The sequence below is a fragment of the Oenanthe melanoleuca genome, chromosome 10 (genome assembly GCF_029582105.1).
Source record: "Oenanthe melanoleuca isolate GR-GAL-2019-014 chromosome 10, OMel1.0, whole genome shotgun sequence".
NCBI lineage: Eukaryota > Metazoa > Chordata > Aves > Passeriformes > Muscicapidae > Oenanthe > Oenanthe melanoleuca.
Window position 1 is genome coordinate 1,496,150 of NC_079344.1, and position 21,813 is coordinate 1,517,962.

The 21,813-nt window shown below is 42.7% G+C and overlaps 1 protein-coding gene across 2 annotated transcripts in view; it reads right to left on the bottom strand.

Moving 5' to 3' along the window:
- Positions 1-21,813, bottom strand: part of SMAD3 (SMAD family member 3) — a 67,166-nt gene that overhangs the window by 41,672 nt on the left and 3,681 nt on the right. The gene's annotated exons all lie outside the window — the stretch shown is intronic.

A 21,813-nucleotide genomic window follows, 5' to 3' on the forward strand; every position in this document is an offset into this window, starting at 1 on the left:
AAAGCAAAAAGAAAACCTCTAAGTTTAAGGAAATTTTTCCTTTTCTATTTGATTTTCTATTTCATATAAAATAATTTCAGAGCTTGGATATATAAAATGATGATTTAAAAGTCTATTTTTTCCTCCAGCATTGTATAAACTATACAGGGAATAACTTCCATTTTAAATAGGGTGCCCGTAACCTTCCTCTTCCTGCTCTGCAAAAGCCTCTCTAAAAATTGGACAATATTACAGAGAAACTGTGTTGCAATCCCTAGGCACGTCAGGGTCAGATAAAGTTCACTCTTCCCTTTGAACTTTCTTGCCTCTGTGGGCTATAGTCAAATTCTCGGTGTTATTTTAACATGGTTTTTAAAGTTTAATTTCCTTTTTGTGGCTCTGCATTATTAACATCACTGACGTTAAAAGCGATAGGCAGCCCCTTTTCATCTCTCAGAAATCAGGGAAATATTTGTGGGTTCCTCCCCCCCACCAAAATTAATTAAAAACTTGCCTCAGCGACCCTCTGTAGCTGCTGCAGGGGAGTCAGGAGGAGGAATCCTTTTCCCTCCAGTGGAACCGGGATTTCTCTAATCCACTTTTGCCAGGATGTTTAGCAGAGCAGGGAGTCAGAGTCCAGCTTCATCCAGAGCATCCTGAACAGCTTCCCTTTGCTTCAGCCTCATCCAGAGTGTCCTGAATCGCTTCCCTTTGGGCCTGAGGCTCGGTATTTGACACATAATTTAAAATAAGCAGAGCCAAGCCCATTTTAAACAATTCTCACTGTTGGGGCAGAGAGGAACCAACCAGACCAGCAAAGATGTGGAAGGTTCTGTTTCAAATCAACATCATCTCTACCCCCCAAACCTCTCTGTGCCCTTCTGGGAGCTGCTGCACTGATGTAGTTTGGATTTTGTATTTATTTTTTTTCCAAAAGCAAAGCCTGTTACTGGATTCTACACCCTGGGATGCTTTTTTTGGGATCTAACACCGAGTTGAGGCAGGTCTGACAGCTGGGAGTTCTGGGCACCTGGCTGAGAACTGCAGGAGAGCAAGAAATATTGGATCCAGAGGAAAGATCTCAGTGACCCAGGCTCAGGGATTAACCTCAGCCAGGCATGGAACACTGGGCTTTACTTTTTCAAAGAAGCAATAAACACATCAAACCAACAATAAGCAAATTAAACGTTTAAAAACCAAAGTCAGCTGGAAAATAGAATTCCATCCTCTGACAGGTTCTATGCCCAACCTGCTCTTTGTTTTTCGTGTAGAACTCTATCCTCATTCCATATTAATGCACTGAATAACCTGATAAAATCAGGTCAGCAGAGTGTGAGTCTGAGAGGGGCTGGTGAGCCCTCAGCACCTGGGGAAAAAACAAATATCAAGGTGTTCTGTCAGAGACACCTTCAGTACTCTAGGAATGCAGCTCAAGCATCTGATTTTGTGAAATCTTTGATTCCAGATTGAAAAAAAAACCCAAAACTAAAGCAAAGTAAAAATAACCGAGTGCATAAATCCAGTTAAGACCCTGGAAGCTTTTCTGTAGCAGCCACTATGTGCCATAGGAAAGCAGAAATTCATCTGACTCTGAAGCACTGAAAAAAAAGTCACTTAACAGAACCAAGTTAACAAGGACAGTTTGATGACAGGCTTCTAAAAGATATGCCAGTTACAATAAATATTTCCAAATTAGATATCTGGCATTAAGTCGAGAGAGCCAAAGGCTTAGAGATGTCACATAACATAAATGCAGCTCTGTTTAATTTGCACTTTCTGAAGCACTGAAACCCTGGCCTTGCTCTCTTTTCCCATTCCCCTCTCCCTTTTTAGATATGCCAAATCCATGACCAACACAAGAAACTTCTTTTGCTCGGCTGTGACTAACATTTATCATTTGTGTATAAAGTAGCCATTATTCACCCAAACGCGAATTCAGCAAGTGCTTTTAAAAATCACCCACCCCCCAGCAAGAACCGCAAAGCAAACAGCCGCCCACACCCGGCTGGAGCAAGGCTCTGCATTCCTGAGCGCTGAATAACTGCAGCCCCTGGGAGCCGGGCTTCTTGCTGCTCTAAACCGGGAGAGACCTTCCCCCCGAGCAGAATGGATGCTGCAGTGCCTTCACCTCGACTGCTTGCTAAGTGTGCCTTAAAGAGGCTCCCCATGTCTTTTTCTTATTGAAAAATTAAGTAAAAAGAGGGAAAATTACATTCCTGAATGCTGAATAATAGGAGTTATTCTTTGAGTTATTCTTTGAGTCCAGGCTCTCCTAAAGCTTGGGACTTTGCCTTGTGCTGCACTGGCAACTCAGGTCACACCTCAGCCTTCAACCTTGACTGCTTGCTGAGTGCAGCTTAAAGATGCTCCTAATGTCTTTTTCTTAATTAAAAGAAAAAAAAAAAAAGTAAAACGCAGAAAAATTACCAGATTTTTTTAAAATACAGGTACATATGTGTGTGTGTCTCTAAGCAAGAAAATATAAAGGAATGAGACCAAGCTCTGCACCCCTGCAAGACTGAAAATAAGAAGAGCTCTGAGCTGCAGCTGGTGGGTGACCCAGCTCCAAACTGATGCCAAAGATGATGCCAAAGATGATGCCAAAGATGATGCCACCCTTGGTCACTGAGCCGGGCAGGAAAGGCCAGCCAGCAGTGACTGCTTCACCCAGCAGGAAGGAGGACCTGAATTCCAGAGGGAACTGGAGCCCAGAGAGGCTGGTTCTGATCCCGTCTGTCCCTGCTGTGCCCCCTGTCAGGGCAGCACTCAGGGCTAAGAGGGGACAAAACCCCTGAAAAACGAGCAGCAGCTCTGGCTGGAGAGCAGGGAAAGCTCACAGAGCCTCCAGCAGCTGCAGAAGCAATTTGGGGCAGTTCCCCCTCCAGAACTTCCCCTGGAGTAAAACCACAAATATTTCCAAACAGTGAAATCCAGCCACAAATAAATCCTCACCAATATGCAGATAAATTGCTTGTGTTTGAAATCACTTCTTTACCTACCATGAAGTTGAGTCAGTTCTCAACTTCCACTTGTTCCAGCCAGGAGAACCAAAGCCTCACTTCAGAGTCCTGGAAGTGTGAATTTTCTACACAATACCTTTCCTGCACACTTCCAGGGCTGAAAAGGGACCTGGAAATGCTGATTTTCTACAAAACATCTTCCCTGCACACTTCCAGAGAACCACTGAGAAGTTTTGCTGCACACAAAAGTCATTTCCAGATTTGGAGCAGCATCTGGATTTGAAGATCCTTACCAGCAAACCTGATACCTCTCTTGACTTTAAGTCCTGTATTTTCCTTTTATCCAGTGTTAATGTAACACTTCCATGCTAGGGAGCAGTCATGGAGTCAAGCATCACCACCCAAACACTGCTGTACAACTCTCTGAATATCCATTTAATTATTTATTAGGCTGGGGAAAGCATTAAATGCTACTCCATTCATGTTATGCCTTAACTCGATTAGATTTCTTTAAGGCAAAAAAAGAAAAAAAAGGCCAATAAATCCAACACTAAAGCCATTTAAAAATGTGATTGCCATTTTGAGTAATTGGCTAAAACTAGGTAAAAATTTTAATTTTTTTTTTTTTTTTTTGCTGTAGAAGGTAATCAAACACCTTATGCTGGTGCTGTTTGAAGGACCAGAGATTTGATTTTCTTTTGCTGCCACCTTTGCTAAGATCTTCTGGGAAGGCTGGAAGCTGCTGTGATGCCTCACACGACAGCAGGTGCCCAAGGTGCTGAGCCAATATGGTAATTCTGTATTGCTAAATCCACCATTTCCCAGAAAAACCTTGAATCACTTTCAGGACTCACTTGGCACTGTACACAGGATGTTACTTTTTGCAAAATCTGTCACCACCACTCCCAAGTCAGCAAAAAATTGTTGGAGAGAACCAAAGTGCCCCCAGGCACTTCAGATGGGAGCCTCAGGTCCACTCTCCTTCCTCTCCTCACCTTTGTGCCTGAATGTGAACAGGAAAAAAGGATAAAAAATCAAAAATACAAAATTTGGCTACTGTAAAGCCTAGGAATTTTTGCCCATACATAAAAATCCAGGTCTCACACAACAAGTACTTTTGGTGAATAAAAGAACACCCAGAGAAAGTGTAAATGGACAGAAGAAAGAATTCCTGATGGGTTAACAGAGTGAAAGATTCCAAGGAAGTTCTATTCTGCATTGATGGAGTATCCAGCACTTCACCCCCAGAATGGGCCCAGCACAATCAGTGGCTCTCCAGGACTGTCAGCTGCTGCTAATTTACACTTCCATAGTTGCCATCTGCTATTCAGCCCTTTGTGACACAGCCACCAGCCCAGGACCTTTAACCAGCACGGGCAAAAACAAAACTACTCAAAGGCACAAATGTTATCCATGTCCCCAACGGTAAAGGAAAACATTTAATCCAATTAGGGTTTCACCACTCCTAGTCTGGGTCACACAGCCAGGAAATCGTGTTGCTGTGTCTTCAGCCATCAGCCCTGAATTTCAGGGAGGAATCAAAGATACTCCTTATATCTTAGGTAAGTTAATTTAAGGCCTGAGAATTCCACGTAGGAAAAAAAGTCTAAATGATCCTCAGATGCATGAGTTCCTGATAGCTTCCTATAATTTTCAAAGTACATTTTATGTACTCTCATGAAAAAAGAGATACTTAGTTTACATTAAAAGCAAGTGTCACCAGGAGGATTTCTTTGTTCCTGAGTATTCTGAAAATTATTTTTTAAATTCAAGCTGTTGGCCTGCCATTAGAAATGTTTTTTTAATCTGCACATTATTTCCCTTTGAAATCTTTGCTGGTGAAACACAGCACCATGAAAAGCTGCAGCAGAACTAATTGCTTCCACCTAACAGTCCCAGCACCTCTCAGGTGTGCAGTGCTGGAATTTCCTCCTCCAGAAGTGTGTCCCAACCCCAGCACAGGATGCAGATCCCAGATTTGATCAGAAAAGAAGGGCAGAGATCAAAGATTCCACACACTGGATGACAAATATCCAACTGTATGAGTCACTCCCAGCAGAATCAGCACGATAATGCTGAGCCCTGTAGCCAGGATTATACCCATGCTGCAAACAATGGGACATATGGGCACAAGGAATATTCCTCTTTCTTTAAAACTCTCTATTGTTTAAGAACAAAGCAAACCACATCCAAATACATCTGGCATCAACATCTAACAGTTCTGCAAGCTGATCCTTCTTTTCAAAACCCAAAAAAACCAAAAAAACAAAAAAAACCCCTGTACATCCGAGTATCCCATAAATTTTGCTGGAGCACATGCTGACCCTGGCCATTTTCTGAAGGAGAAGGAACTCCTGCATTGTCCTGCTCACCCCAGGCTGCTCCTGCAGAGCCAAGTGGCCCCATCCCACTCCCTCCTTCCCTGGGGCACACTTGGGAAGGATGGTGCTTGGGAATGGCTGTTTGTGCCACAATTCAGGGGTGCCTCCCATCCCCTGCTCAGATCTGAGGAGTGGCTGGAAGGAGGGCAGCTGGGAGCTGGCTGAGTTTGGCCCTGGAATGTGATGGCAGAGCTGCTTTTAAACCACATCGTCCCTCCTGCTGCCAACAGGAAACGGCTCATGTGCTGCACAGAGGAGGAACAGGGAAAATGGGAATGTGCTCCTAAAAAAGAACTGGAGACACCACAAACTGCTGCATGGGAGCACCCAGGAAATCCAGAGATTCAGAAAACGCTGGAGTGCTTCCTTGTCCATGTATGCACACCCTGGATGTGATCTGACTGAGGAACCCCAAACAGCAACAGGCCAACACTAAAACCTCCCCAGAGAAATGAAACATCATTAAATGCACATCAGGTTTACTTAGGGACAGGCTGTGACAGTCCCCCCAAGCTGAGAGAAAGAGCAGGGCCCACTTCAGGTGCAGTTTGGGCAAGCTGGGCACCCATTTCCATTTGTATGAGCTATTTTGAGCACACACAAGCCAAAAGGTATGTGAGCAATCTCCTTTCTTCTCAGCCTGCATTTAAATGCTTGGTTCCCAGGGTGCAGCTCTTGTCCAAGTATTGACTCGAGCTGAAGAAATGAAGTGGAAATTAATCACTTTGCCATTTTAAACAGCTTCCAGGTTTCCCCAGATTCATAAAAAAAAAAAAAAAGTGTTTGGGGCAGAGCTTGAAGGTTTTCTACATTTCTTTGTGCCTGCTCAAAGCTGCATGTTCCCCATGTGACATAGGGAACAATTCTGACCCTGGAGAGGCATCTCAGCTCCCAATATTATTTTTGTGGAGTCAATTCTTGCTGTGAGATCATCCAGGCAGCCCAAAAATGTGGGGCTGAGCTTTGCAAACCTGCCAACTTTCTGTGTGTGTACACCACCACAGCTGCACACAGGTTTCTGTCCCAGAAACCCTGAACAGAAACACAAGTGCCCCCAGCTCTGCCTGCAGGGTTTGCATGAACAATGCAGCTCTGTGTTGGCCACTGTCCACACAATCACAATAAACAAACAGCTCCCAGCATTAATCACCTTTTGACAATTTACACCACAACAGTTTATAATCTTACCTCCTCTATGCCTCCAAAGTGTCAGAGTTCATTCTGCACTAGATTAAATGCAAGAATAAAGTAAATAAAAGATTCCACAGAATGGCAACCACCTCGAGTAGGAGCCCTTTTGATCTAACCAAACTCACAGCAGTGGGACCCTGAAATAACAGGCACAGGGAGCTGCTTCTGGACCTCAGAACCACTCAGGTAATGCCAAACAACCCATCCTGCTCACAGACCTTTAAGCTTTCCAAGGACATCAGTTTATCAGTCAAAAGGAATATTTCTGATTATTCCCTGGAACTGCAGCACTCCAGCCACAAGGAGCTCAAGGTCTCAGTTCAGCAGAATTCAACTCTGGACTCCACCTGAGGATCATTCTGACACCATGAGATGCATTTAAACACATTTTCCAGTGCTACTGCATCACCCCCCACCCTTGGTGGATGCCAAGGGACAGGCAGATGTCTTCTGCTGCTTTAAACCACCTGGGATGAAGGAAAATTCCCTGAGTGTGTGCTTCTCACTGAGACTCCAAACTGCTTTGCTTTGCTAAGCACTTGTAAAGCATATTTCAAATAATTATAATCCTGAGGTCTCCTCTAACATTACCACAATGTATATTTATTAAGTTGAAAGCACGAGCTGCTCCCAAACAGTTATTTAACATTCATTGCAGCTTGTCCAAGCAAGTCCTCGATGCTCTGCAGCCCTGCTCTTCCCTCAGGGCACAAATGCTAAGTGCAGCTTGAAACAAGACACTGTTTTGTCCTGAATTTACCCATAAAAGAAATATCTGAAGGATTGGTAATATCTGCCTTTCCCACACCCCTCCTGAAACTATAAAATCCTACTAGACCTTAAATGAAAACAAAGATAAATAAGAAAGAAGATAGGTGATGTTAAATTTCTGTTTTTCCTGAAATTGTGGGAATTACACTCAAATCCCAACTCTGACTTGCTCCACTGCTGCCCCTACCTATAGCACAGCTCTGCTCCTCAGGGGTGAGGGGTTTTTAAATTAAACTTTATCAGAGACTTTCCTGGGCCATTTGCCCACCTTCTTACTCTCCAAAACTATCTCTAGGCAGAATCAGAAGTGCCACAAATAATCACAGGGAGGGGATAATCTCCAGGTGGGGAGAAGGAAACCTCTGGAGTTGTGTCTGGGCTGGAATTTGGGAAGTTTGGGCTCCACAGAAGCGTCAGGCCAGGGGGACACCCACGCTCCCACATCCCATCCCTCTCCAACATGAGGCAAATCCCAGGCTTTAATTTAGACTTAATCTTAATTGTGAAATCAGGATGTGATTTCACAAGTGCCTTTACCCTCCTGGAGCTGGGTTCAGAAAAGTCCTTTGAAGGAGCTCAAGCTACAAAGGCACACAACCCAAAACATTAAAAAAACCCATCATGAGACAAAATTTACCAAAATTTACATCATTTGGTGGGAGATTTCTACAGGCAAGCACAGGGTGAAATTTTCTCTTCAGTGAAAAAGATAAGAGTCCCACAGAATTAAGGTGCAATCTAGCTTTAAATCTTCTCAAATTTAGTTTGATTCCCTTGTTAGAGGTTGATAAAAGGTAATTTTCTAAACACAATGCTTTTAGACTTCTGTAAAGCAATCAGCTGTGTGCAGCTTGGTAAAAATAAACCCACAATAACAGTTTAGGGCAAAAGAAAACATTTTAAAACAAAAGATATGAGAGTTTCAATCCATTGTTTCTTTTAAGACAATGATGAGTGAGGTCTGGATCCCAGCAGAGTAAGAAGTATGTTTATTGAAGGGGAAAAAGGGAATGATGCAGGATTTGTGAGTCTGGCCAAGAGAGGTAAAATGAAGCAATGCTGTAAGATGACACTGGGCCAATTGCAGCTGAAATATGGTACTTTTTTTTTTTTTTATGTGAAGAGATTATTAGCTGTTAAAAAAAAGCCAGCATAGTGGAATCTCTGCCTTGGCATCTTTAAATAAAGACAGGATGTATTTCTGAAAGACACACTTGTCCAGGTTACTCATTTCAATAGAGGTCAAAACTCTGCCCACAAGCTCTGATTTAAAATGCACCATTTACAAGGTATTAGAGTGGGTGGTCTTGTTGCCATAAAGATAAAAAGAGACTCAGAACTGCAGCAAACTCAGAGACAGCCAGAAATGGGATTATGCCTTTTAATGGTGTTCTACCACCAGCTAAATCAGTGCTGTAACATGAAGCCACATCCTCCCTCAGTCTCCTTTTGTTTTACATTTGCTGGCCCAGAGAGATGTGATTACTGGAAACAAGGAGTTAAACGAATTATCTGATGTTCCACTTTCTTTAAAACCCAAAAAAAAGTAGTAAATAGGTATTTAGTAAGCAGACTGCAGTCACTGCAGGCTGAAAAATCACTTTATGAGCAATCCTGTCCAAAATGCTTTCAGAGTCCAAAGAAGCAGCAACCCTGCTGCTAAACAGATCTGCTATGAAGAATGAAAAATAAAAACTGAAGCAATATTACTGCAGGGAAAGCATCTCTGAGAAACACATGGATGTGACAAGGGCTCAGGCAGTGCCACAGGCAGCTGCAGATCTCAGGAAGGGAATGATGTGGTTAAACTCAAACATGTGATCAGATCCACTGACTTATAGGAGGCTCAATCTGAAAAAATTCTTCAGAAGATGCAGGACTTGGAGCATGTGTGAATGTGCTGGGACCATTATTACTCATCTTAAAGCTGCACAGGGCAAAGGAGCTTCCTCCAGCTCTCCATGTACCACTGGAATCTTTGCAGGACTGAGTTTGTGGAAATATTCATTTTAAAAAAGCAGTTTTAAGGTGGGGAAGGAGATCAAAAAATCCCCAAAGCAACATCCCCAACGAAATTTTAGTGTTTGTGTTTAGAGATAAATCTTCACCACACATCCCCCTCCCCCACAGAAAAAAAAAAAGACAAAAATAAACCACGAAGGGAAGGAAGGAAAAACCTCACGATTTTAAAAGTTTCTTTTAGGCCTACTGCAGCAACGGCTTCACTTGACTTTTATCTTTTATTTTGTGGTGTCCTCCAGCCTAGGAGTGGAAAAGCAAAGTGCTCACACACAAACAGCAGAGGATTTTATAGAGCAGAGCCCTTTGTTAGTGCTGGAAATTCGAGACAGGTGCTGATCCCAGAAGGGACAGCAATTGCCAGGCACAGGGAACCTGGGAAGCAGAAATACCAGAGGCCTTTATTACCTTTATTACCTTTATTACCTTTATTACCTTTATTACCAAGATAGCTGCAAAGTCCTGCCCCAGGCACCAAGCAGGGCAGCCCGTGAGAAACTTGGTTCTGCTGATGACTCTGCTCCACACACACACACTGGAATAAACACTTCCAGATTCCATGTCTCACAGCACACCATCACTGCTATTCATTATTTGCTAAGAGATGACAGAAAGCTAAGTATCATCAACAAAAGAACAGAAAACTCCACAGCTCCCCCCAGAATCCTTAGCCTGGCTTTGCACAGCTCCCTCCAGGGTGCAAGTCCAGGCTGTTTTTTTTCTCTCTGCCTTTCCAAGAGAACAAATGAACAAGTTGAACAGCTTGTGATATTTGCATGACTGCAGCGAGAGCATTGGAACAGTTTGAACAGCCAAAGTCTAAGGAGTTTGCAAGGAGTAAAAAGCAGTTGGTGACAAAGCCCTCTGAAGACCCTCACCTTGCTGGAGTTACTACAAGTATTATTATTAAATCTGCAATGACAAGCAAGCTTTGTCATTTCCACACTAGGATCTTTCTACTTATTTCCAGCTCAGAGATAATCCCACTTTTATTAGGTGCTGATCTATCACTTTATGTATTGCAGAGGAAGAGCCCAAACTCCAGGGAATGAGAAGTTTCAGCTGAAATAATTTAATGAGTGGCTTCAGTGAAGGCAAAAAGACAAGGGAAGTAGTGCTACATTGATTGGAGCATATGGACACCACCACCCGATGGCAACAATATGTTAAAATCAGACAAGATTCTTTTGATGTAAATTAAAGGAAAAACATTTTAAGGAGTGTATTTTCAGTACACTCCAGGCATAATTCCTGTCATTGACATTTGCACATCCACGTTCTGAAATATTCTCATCTCTGACAAAACCTGAGCTGCTGCAGCTGATTTTCAGTAAATTAAAGGAGTGTCATAAAGTTACAGCATTTCACATCTGCATTGTCCAGCACATCTGGGTCGCAGATTATTGCACATGGGGAGGAAGATTAGGCAACTGCCAGGTAATGTTGCCTCTTGTTCAATTAATTATCTTATCTGTGTGCAAACTGCAGAGCCAGACTCGTTAAGAATGGGGCAGGATTTCATTTATTGTTGCACAAGGGTCACTCAGCTCCTCACGTTCCACACGATGCCAAACCCCTGCTGCACCCAGGCGGTTCTGCACCCACATTTGACTTTGTTGTAACACCTTGCCCCAGCACAGAAGGGCTTTCAACACTCGGGAAAAGTGCCAGACTGAGGATAATGGAAGAGCTCAAGTTCTTCATTAAAGGACATGGCCAATAATGGGCTGCTGGCCTCACACAATAAACAGCATTTAGTGTTTGCTTTGAAGGGGACATCAAAAGGCATCTGAGTTTGCACCTTCAGTGCTTGTCACCTTCAGCACAGTCCCCAAAGGGGCAGCTGGCATGGGCATGCAGTTAGGTGCCTATTCACCATGGAATCATCACCAAGCCAATCGCTGCTGAAGCCACAAGCTTGTATTGAACAAGCCCTGGTAGCGATGGTGACAGGAAACTGCCAGGGCCTGCTGTGGGATGTGAGAAAACAAACCCCTTCTGCACAGTCACACTCTTCAAAGCCCAGTGGTTCACCAGTGAGTAACATTCCTGCAGTGGTTTGTAGGTAACAGGAGCTACACTCATTGAAGTGGAAACCAGAAATAAAATTATGTTCCTGATGAATCATTATCATAATATGTAGAGATATGACAGTATAAAAGTGTGTGGAAATCAGACAACTCAGAGATGTCACTGCTGTTACAATTAATTTGGCTTCCAAAACAACTCAGCAGCACAGCCAGAGATGCCTGGTCCAAATCCACTCTGCCATTTATTGGCATATGAAGAAAATATCTGGGTTTAAAGTAAAAGATAAAAAATTATTGACAAATAAAAGCAGGGGTTATTGTTATCTCAATTTCCACCAACATAATGCCCCTTGCTACACCAAGCTGCATCTGCCAGCCCACTGCACACATTCACAGTGGCTTTTGGATTCTTCAGCCTGGGAAAAACTTCATTTAAAACTTCCCAAAAGACAGACCCAGGAGCAGTTTCACCCTGTGAGCTCCTGCACAGCACGTTCATGGATTCCTCAGCCAACTTCTTCAGGCCTGAAAACCACTGCAGGACATGTAAATATAGACAAACTTTAAACACTTGACTGGCTCTCTCCTCCACTCTTTTGTGCCCGGAGATAACACCACAAAACTAAACTGGAGAAAGGTTATCCTATGGGCAAGGCTGTACACTGAATTCCCAAAGCACTGCCAGCTTCAGCTTGGGCAGCACTCCTCAGGGACAAACTGGATCAGCTTTTGGGAAGCACAAGACTTGTTTGGCTCCTGCTTATTCTAAAACATGTTTATTCTAAAGAGGGTAAGTACCTTGGAGTAGCAACTTCACTTGCTAGGAAAATAAAAATTAAATTAAAAAATATCCTGCAAGCTGGCACTGCCTCCAATCTGACCTGAGGCATAATTTTTAACCAACAGGAATAAATTATTGAATCACTGGAAGGAAAGTTATGAGCTGTGATTTGAAATAATCCTTGTCTTCCAAAAACAATTCATGGGTTATTCAATTTATAGCAATACATTACATGTGCAGTTACATTGGACCAACTTTCAGCCTTTTGACAACACTCAAACCTCAAACAGGCCTAGAAAAATATCCTTCAGAGCTCCAAGTGGCACAGGAACTGCAAAGCAAAATCAAGAATTAAATGTGACAGGATTTGCAAAATCAAGAGATGATCCTAAAGCACAAGTGTGACCAAGACTTCTGTGCTTCCCCAGCTCCTCCCTCTCAGTGATGGAAATTCAGAGCTGTTCTGCACGTGCAAAAATGATGGCCCCAAACTCACACAGGTGAAAAATGAGACTTGTTGAACTAATAACAAAAATCACCCCCTACTCAAGCTCCAAACCCAAGAACCAGTGGCTGGATTGTTTCACACATTCACACTGAATTACATCCTTTGCTTTCAAAACAAAGAACATTTTTGTTCCCTTCCTTGTCCTCCCAATAACCATCCTTCCCTGTTGTTTAAGGTTCTCAGCCACAGCACAAGGGAGAAAAATAATATTTAAACAAAAAAAACCCCATCCCAACCCCTAAACAAACAAACAAAGAAAAGCAGACACGGGAGAATGCAAGTCCCAAATGCACAAATGAGCCAAGAGCCTGTGGGCAGCTGCAGCTCAGGGAACAACTTTTAGCAGCAGGGCCCTGCCCAGGAGGGTGGAGCAATGGCACATCCCTCCCCACCAGGGTATTCCTGAAAACTCCCTCTCCCTGCTTTTATGCCCTTAAAGCAGCTCTGATCAGCATTAGAGCTGACTGGAAAACCATTATCCCATCATTTTATTTCTGTGGGCATGTGTAACACTAACCAAGTGTTTTGTTCCAATGGTAATAGACCGTTACCATTTTTTAATGAAGCTACTTTTTTTTTTTTTCTCCATAGAATGATAAATTAAATATCATGGTCTACCTGAAGCTATTTCTATGGGACACAAATTTTTACATATATATTAAAAAAACTAAATATATACATACACATATAACAAAATATAAAATTGTCCTAAAACTTTTAATGATCTCTCTCCAGTCCTAAACTTCCTGCTCTTTTTTTTTTTTTTTTTACTGAAGAGATTGTCAAATGTGCATGGTCAATGGCTTCAAGCACAAACAGATCTTTCACTGACTGTCAGACAAATTGGAAATATATAAACTTTGAACACAAACTCAAAAGGCAAATTACTAACAGTGCTCATTAGCTCTACCTCCCACCTTTCCTCTTTCTTCTGGAATTGCTGGTCTGGCAGTAGAGCAGAAACTCTGAAATGCCATCCTAAAATTAGAATGCAAGAAAAGAGGAAAAAGAAAAGGGGAGGGGGGGAACAGGAACTGAGAGAATAAGCAGAGTGAGAAGCTCTGTAATATAAAACTGTCTCCAGCTTCAAAGTCATCAGCCAATCATAATCCAATAAATGCTATTTTTTCTTTCTAAAAGCAGAACACTCCAATGGCTATTTTTATTCCTGTTTAGAAGCAGCTCCCCCAACAGGGCCTTCAAACCAGCAGAGCCTGGCTGCAGAGAGGCACTCACAGCACCCCACTTCAGGCCAGCACTTCCCAAACCTTCACTGGCCCCATGGGCTCATTTGTGTCTGGCACCAGCTTTGCTTTACACCACAAACCTCACCAGGGAACAAATGGAGAAGGGACAAAACAGAGGGGATGTTTACATGCAGCTATTCTTTCATCCCTATTTCAGGGTGCTCCCTTCATGAATTTCTATCCATCCAAATAGCTCTCTGTTCTTCCAATATCCTCATACACATTTTCCACATGCAGTCATCAGGAACTGCAGCATGGGTTGGTGTGAATTCAAGCTGGTTCTTGGGTCACTCAGACACTCCAAAAAGAATTGCTGGGACCTTAAGGTACTGAAACATCATGGCAGAAAGGCTCCATGCTCATTCTAAGCCTGGAAAATATGAAATTGTATCCCTTGAGGTGTATCCTCAGCACTTTCTTACTTATTTTGTAAGATGAGCTTGGAAGGTCCCTTCCAATCCACACTGTTCTGAGTCCACAATTCTAAAATGCTAGAGGATTCTTCCTCTATTTAACTGAAAATGAGCTTTATGAATATGAAGTCCCCATGTTCCAAATTACTGGTGCAACAAAGAGAGAGCAGCTTTTGAACTGATTCCTGTTTTCCATCCAGAGCACAGGAAGATGCCACTTCAACCTTGGATATGGAAAACTGCAGCAGGGCTTAGGATGTCTGCCCCAAAGTGCCCTTTGCCCCCATTAGCCTCAGGTAAATCAACCCCATTCTCAGGACTTCACTCTCCCCATCAGCAAGAGGGGAAAAATCCCTCTGCTACAAAGGATTTAAGATCAGAACTCTGGTATAAAATGAGAGGCCACAAATGCTTCCCCTTCAAAAGCACATAATAAAAAGGTCTTTAATAGGACTCAATGAATATTGTATAGTAAAGATTTATTATTATTATTTTTAAATGGGAGTAGCTGCCAGCATTGGAGCTTAATTGTTCTCCTTCAAGGAAAGTAACCATGTAAAACACACAGGGAAACGATCCAGAGGCTGTTTTGCTCTCAGCTTATCTAAGTAACCCTGATCTCAGATGTTACTTCTCCATCCTTAATTTTAGTGAAGAGATACATTAAATACTCTGTTTCCCACAGCAATGCTTCAAATTCATCTTGCTTCAATAGCTTTGAAAAGAGCATTTCTTTCTAACTTGTAAATGATTTAAAAGAGAACGTTTAATTAATAATGTTGTTTCCAGCCAGATGGCCAGCTATTAGTTTTCAGTCATCTCTTTCAGAACAATTCCCCACAAAGTCCTCAGATGCAAAGCAGCTTTGAAGCAAATAGATGTGAGTGCTCAACACTCAGAGCTGCCAAAACATTCCGTAGAAGACACAGCTATAGGTACAGAAATTACATTTTTCCAAGTGGTTCTGCTGCAGGTCATGATTGTAAAATCCCACCAGCAACAGACACACATTTCTTTCATTTACCATCTTGTATTTGGATGCCATTAAATTCACATATGGCTACAGAATATTACTTAAGTGAAAACATGAGGCTACATGTATAGAGTTTCCCCTGGACTTGTGCTAACAGACCTCAGACTGGAGCTCAGGAGCAGACCTCTGTGGTATGATGTGTATCAACCAGTCAAAATATTCCATGTGTACAGGAGGCACCGCTACAGAGATGAATAGATAAATATTAGGCAAACCCAGCCAAGGTTTACCACTAAACATCTGTGGAATTCTCATATTCTCACTGACGTAGCACCTACATATTTTCAAAGAGAGTTTCCAACAAAAATTAAAATTGCTTTCTTAGTACAAACGAGGTGCTGGGCAGCAGCAGAAAGCTTTTTGAAGCAGCAAGGTTTGCAACATGTTGTTAAAATCCTGGGGTTTTAAGAGCTTTCCCAAGTGTAATTAAACTCCCTGAGAGGCAAGGACTGCATTTGGGAGGTAGTTAAGGTACAAGCAGGGTGAAATGTTTTGCTCACAGTTCCACAGTGGTTGGAACAAACCCTAATATTTTCAGTTTTCCCTGACCACAATGTGCATTCATTATGCAGCAATCCCCAACTGAAAACCCATCTTTATTCAGCTATGACTGGGAAAAACAAAGATGCAATTGCAATTCTCTACCTGAACTTTCAGCCTGTAGTTCTCCCAAACAAGCAAAACCAGGCTTGGGGAAAAGCTTCAATAATCAGCTGTCTACCTACACACGAGTTATTTATGGCATCTAATTCAGAGCAAGGCTCAACTCAGTTTGCAGAGTGCCAGCAGACTTTTACTGGCAACAGAAACCAGCTAGAAAGTTGTATCAGCTCCAGTAAGTAGTGATTATCTGCTCTTTAAAATTTGCCATTTTGCTGTGTAAAGCTTTGTTCTACCACAGTGGTTTCACATCTTCTGGCTTACACTTTCTACCATTCTTGTGCAAAAATTGGTGATTAAAGAAAAAGATAATTTTCAATAGGAAACAAAGACATGAAACAGGCCAACAGGACAGATTTGACTGATGGTGCAGCTTATACTGAGTAATTCAGGTAAATTTAGGCCCAAGAAGCAGATAAGGAGAAAGATTAGCCAAGTTCTCTATATTTGCCCATCCCAGGCCTGTGGAACTCTTACATGGTCATTAATCCAGCATCTCCAGTGCCCACTTGAGTTTTGTTTGAAGGTTCCAGGCCAGCAGCAATAACTATTCCAGAGTTTTTATCCCACAGGCTGCTGGTTGTTGGGAAAGCAGGGTCAGTTGCCATTAGCAGACCTTGTGCTCTCCTGAGTTCAAGGCCTCTAATTGTGGGGGGCTTTATCTAGAAAACATTTCTGCTTCCTGAGCTTGTGTAGCTGTGAGGCAGGGAAGGGCACATTGGAATGAGAGCTTCACCACTGGCTTGAAAGCTGGTTCAAATGGCTAAAAAAAAGGAAAAAAAACAAACACAGAACAGCCCAATGCTGCCTTCTGCCCAGGCACAGGATCACTCACTCCAGAGGGTCTGCCCAGTGCCCATCAGCAAACTCTCACCGAAATATGAGTGAACTCCTCTGAAAATTAAATGTTTTGCAGAGAAGTCTCATTTTCATTAAAACTTCCAGCTAAACCCTGCCTGGCTTCCTGCCACATTTCCAGCCCAGGCCTGACAAGTCCAGTCTTCCTGGGGCTGGAGCCCCAGCTGGGCAGGCTTCAAATCCTGCAAAGAACCCACAGAAGCCACCAAATCCCTGAATTTAAAGAAAAAAGTGGACAATATTCAACCCACAAACACCTCTCCCCTGTTTTCAGTTCACTGCTTTCCTGTGCTGGCCTGACTCTCCCTTCACCTGCCTGTGAATTGGAAGTAAATTTATTGAAATCCATATAACTACAAAACACAAAAAGAGTGAGAAAATCCTCCAGCTGATTATTAGTTTTTCATTTAGACTGAGTGCTTTTTAAACACTGATAGAATTTTTCAGATACTGTTTGTTACACATGTGCTACAACTGGTTCTGCATCTTGAGTCCAGGGGAACAACAATTTGTTCTACAAATAATAATGACCTTTCTGCACAATTCCATATGTATGGAAACCATAGACTTCGTATCCCTATAAAAAAAATCCACATCTGGTCTTCCTGAGAATAACAAAATTAAAGGTTTTTGTAGTTGGATCTTTGTCTTTCCACACAGCAACATTAAAATTCCAGTTAATGCATGGAAAGGAAATTTGGGGGAAAAAGAATTCTCCAGCTGTTAAGTAAATAAAGCAACAACAGTCAGACATTCAACACAGAAACAGAGGCATTCTCACGTGCCACAGATGTCTTCCTCTCAGCCCAATATTTTTGTGAGCCTTCACTGTTCTGTATGTGCAAAGAGTAAGTGAATTTCTCTTTTCATGTTCAAACAACTAAAACAGGAAGGACGAAGTTTCTCCTCTTTTGTTGTGAAAAAGGAGAGTCAGTGTCAGCATCCATCACTCAACCACTGTTGGCTGCAGCTTCACCACAAAGGAGGAAATTTCTGTTTTGACTTCCTTTTTTAAAAAAAGATTGAGTGATGGTTAATGAACGTCACCATCTCAGAGAGAAACTCCGACCTTTCCTATGACGCAATTTGTAAGGAAAATTCACTCAAATTCTCAAGTGCAAATGACAAAGTGAGCTAAGGAGGCTTCACCCACTATTTTCACCCTGAGAACCCTGGAGAAAGCAAGAATCCCAGGGATGGGATCAATGCCCTGACACATCACCCACTGCAGTCTCTCTCTCCAGGATTCATATCTCTCATTTTCCATATTCCTGCAGGGCTGGAAAAGCAGATGGTCCTGTCACAGGTCAGGCCCTGTGCAGGTGGCTCCAGGACAATCTGGGCACACACAGAGCACCTGAAACGTGTCCCCTCCTTGCCCTCATAACCCAGTGAGCTGTGAAGGTATTTCTTGTGACCTACAGAATTTATCAGATCACCTCTTCACCTTTCCCAGGTTACATTTCTCACAGGAAGGTTTTACTGGAGCTTTAAGCACGTTCTTTCACGAGGCTCATCAGTGAGAGATACAATCCAGGTTTTCCACAGCAGCTGCAGAAATCTCTGCAGCACACACAAAATCCTCCCTTGCTGCTGAAGGAACACTGTGTAGCTACAACAAAGATTTCCTGCTGGAACTCAGATCATCCCTGGGTGACCCTTTAAAAAGCAGGATGTTATTTCTTACCTGGTTGGGCTCTTGTGAAGAGAAGGCTTGGGTTTACTTGGAATAGTTTATTTACTTGGAATAGTTTATTCCCACTCACATTTGTGTCCTCTGAGGAGCTGAGTCTTTAGGACAGAAAAAAAGAGCTCTGGCTTTGTATTGTTTCTACAGAGCCACCTGGAGCAATCAAACTTCCCTAAGGGCAAGTCCCACCACTCTGGGGACAAAGAGATGCCAGCAAGTGATGATCAGGTCTGAAAGGCTTCAAAACACCTTTAAAAGCAGCAATCCACACATTATTGACTCACCAGCTACACAAAGTTGTGCTGCGGTGCCAAGAGCCCAATTATCACCAATTCCAGAAGGAATTAGCGAACATCTGCTGGACCTGGTGGAGTCATCCCGTGGAACTGCAGGGTGTGGACAAGAACCTCTGCCCTGGCTCCATTCCCCTCTCCTCTCCTCCCTCCTCTGCCCATCAGCACAGTAGCTCGGGGCTGGAAAAGGGTTTTTTACAAACACATCAAGGCAGACAAGGAGAAAAGTTAATTAGGACTATTCATAAGCCTGGCTGGAGGAGCACTGCATCCCATCCCTGAAAATTTAATTGCACTCAGTAAAGCTAAAACGTAGTAGTAATAAAAAAATAACCCAAACAACAGAAAGAGATAATTTGGGAATAAAAACTGATTTCAATTTAATTCAAGCACTTGTTGGCCCTATTTATTTCATCAAGTAGTTCATGCAGGATAATGGCTTTACTAACATCTAACAGCATTAGAAGTTCCTAATAAATTAACAAGTGAAAATTAATGGCTGCTCAGTCCATTAAATCTTGTTAATTTTATTTTTGTTGTAATAATATAGCAATCACAAGTTTACATTATTAAACCAATATTTATTAGAAGAACTTGTTTTAATTGGATCCCTGATGTGGTAATTCCATACAGTGTGCATTTCTTTATTTCATCCATTTTTTGCATTTATTTCTCATTATATTTAAATGACTGCAATATTCGGGGTCTTTTCCTAATACTATGAAAGTTAAGCAACCATTTTAAACATTTTATTTTACAGGGATTCAACACTGCACTATATAATGAGAACATCATGAGTCCCTTCAGAAGCTATTTTAACTCTTTGAGTCTCTTGAAAAAGAAGAATGAAAGAGGCAGAGATATGAATATCTGAAAGCACCTTAACAAATGGTAAAATCAATTTTTTCCTCTTAACCCCTCAGTGTTCTGGATAAACATTCTGGTTGTTTATCAAGACAGGAGGAGTTTTATCACTGGTTTTAATGCAAAGTGTGAGCTGACCTGAACAACTCATGTAAAAAAATAAATAAATATATTGGCAAAAGGGATTGAATTGGAGTGACTGCACGAAAAATTACAAAATTGAGACACCTTAGTAAAGGGCTGCTGTGCTACTCCAGCAGCAACTCTTTTGAGAGGAGGGACCATAAGTCCCTCCCCTCCCAGTTCCCTGTCCCTGCCACAATAACTGAGTGTGTAGCTGCTCCCTAACTGGTTGTACCAACATTATTGCTCCAGCCTGACAGCAGGGCTTTGTTTTTGGGAATGGCATCGTGTGGAATACAACAACTGCACACACATTACCCAGGCTGATGTAAGAGGCAGCAACAAGTGCAAGGGAGGGGAGGAGAAGCTGGAGGGGCTGCAGGGAGCAGAAATCCGTGCCCAGAGAGGGGGGCTGACCTGTGAAAGGCACTGATGGACAAGCAGGAGTGCAGGCACTAAGTCAGGGAATCACACAGGAAAAGCTGAGCTGGAAGGGACACACAGGGATCACCAAGTGCAGCCCCTGGACCATCCCCAAGTCACACCCTGTGCCCAAGAGCATCGTCCAAACACTCCTGGAGCTCTGCCAGGCTCAGGCTCAATCTCCACCTTCAGCCCCGACCTGCACAGCCCCACAGAGGCCACAAGAGCTGTGCCACAGCTGATGAGGGCACTGCAGCAGCACAAAGGTTGGGGCAGGGCTGCCAAACCTGCCGGGACAGAGGTCACTGACACGGGGTTGCAGCAGGAAAATCCCAGCAGGACGGAGCTGAGCAGGGTGATGGCAGCAGAGCTGTTTGCACACAGGGACTGGGCTGGAACCAGCCCTGCACACACTCCCAGATAAGGCCAGGAAATATTAAAGCTCCTCACACTCAGGGACAGAAAGATGAAAACGAGCTAGTTTGAAATTGGCACTGAAAAACAGATAAATTTGCATATGGACAGACAAAACTGAGACTGGTCCTCTGCTTGTCACTGCAATCAGATGGCAGCAGTCCCAAAAGAAGTGCATGGAATCAGAGAATATCCTGAGCTGGAAAGGATCCACAAGGAGCAAGTCCAGAGACCCAAAATCACACCACGGGGTGAACATCCTCCAGGATCTTGCCTACCCATCCTCAGTTTTCCTATTTTCCTGCTATCACCTCAAAGCTAAGAACATTACCAAATCCTGTAAATATTGTGTGGTCAACTCCCAACACAACACAAGCTGTGCTCACACCCAAGATGTTCCTGAAATACTTATGTTCCTCCTTTATTATCTTTATGCATTATGTTCCTTGTGTATTATCCCTGGTTTTCCCCACCAAAATGTAAATTAGTTAAGGAACACCCTGTTCAGTGGCTTTTAACAAGCAAATGTGCCATGTTTCCATTTCAATTGGTACATTCTACCCTTATCAGATGAGCTCCACGAGAAATAACACCCACCTCTCTTCAAAACTGTTTTCTAAATTAAAATAAAACCCCACCACTTAAAAGAAGGTGCTCCTTACATACAGGAATTCTGGCTCCCCGAAAACCACTGGTGATACCAAAACAAATAAATACAGTAATAAGTTCAAAAGGAAAATGTGCATATGAAAATATATTATAAAATGTCAGGAGATTTATGTCTTTGTGCGTGTAGCACCACTAAAGCTCTGGAAACAAAGCATTTACATCTCATATAGCAAGACTACAGATACTCCACAGCTTTTAGAAATTTCTGAGTGCCCATCACATGTCTGGTATCTTCAGATCAGACCCTAAAAGAGTTGAGTTAAACACTCATCACACTTCATTTCCAGAGCTAATGCTGCTGGTTTCTCAGGTGCACAAAACAGCCTCTCCTCTGCTGAAAACAGTGTTAGAAACTCAGGATTTTGCAGGTTTGTATGAATGTCTGATGTAGATGCCATTCTTACCACATTTTTCAGTATCCAAAAAGAATAGAGCCACCAAAAATTTAAAAATTCTGCAAGCAGCTGGAGCAGATCTTTGCCTGCTCACAGAGCAAAGCAGAAGCC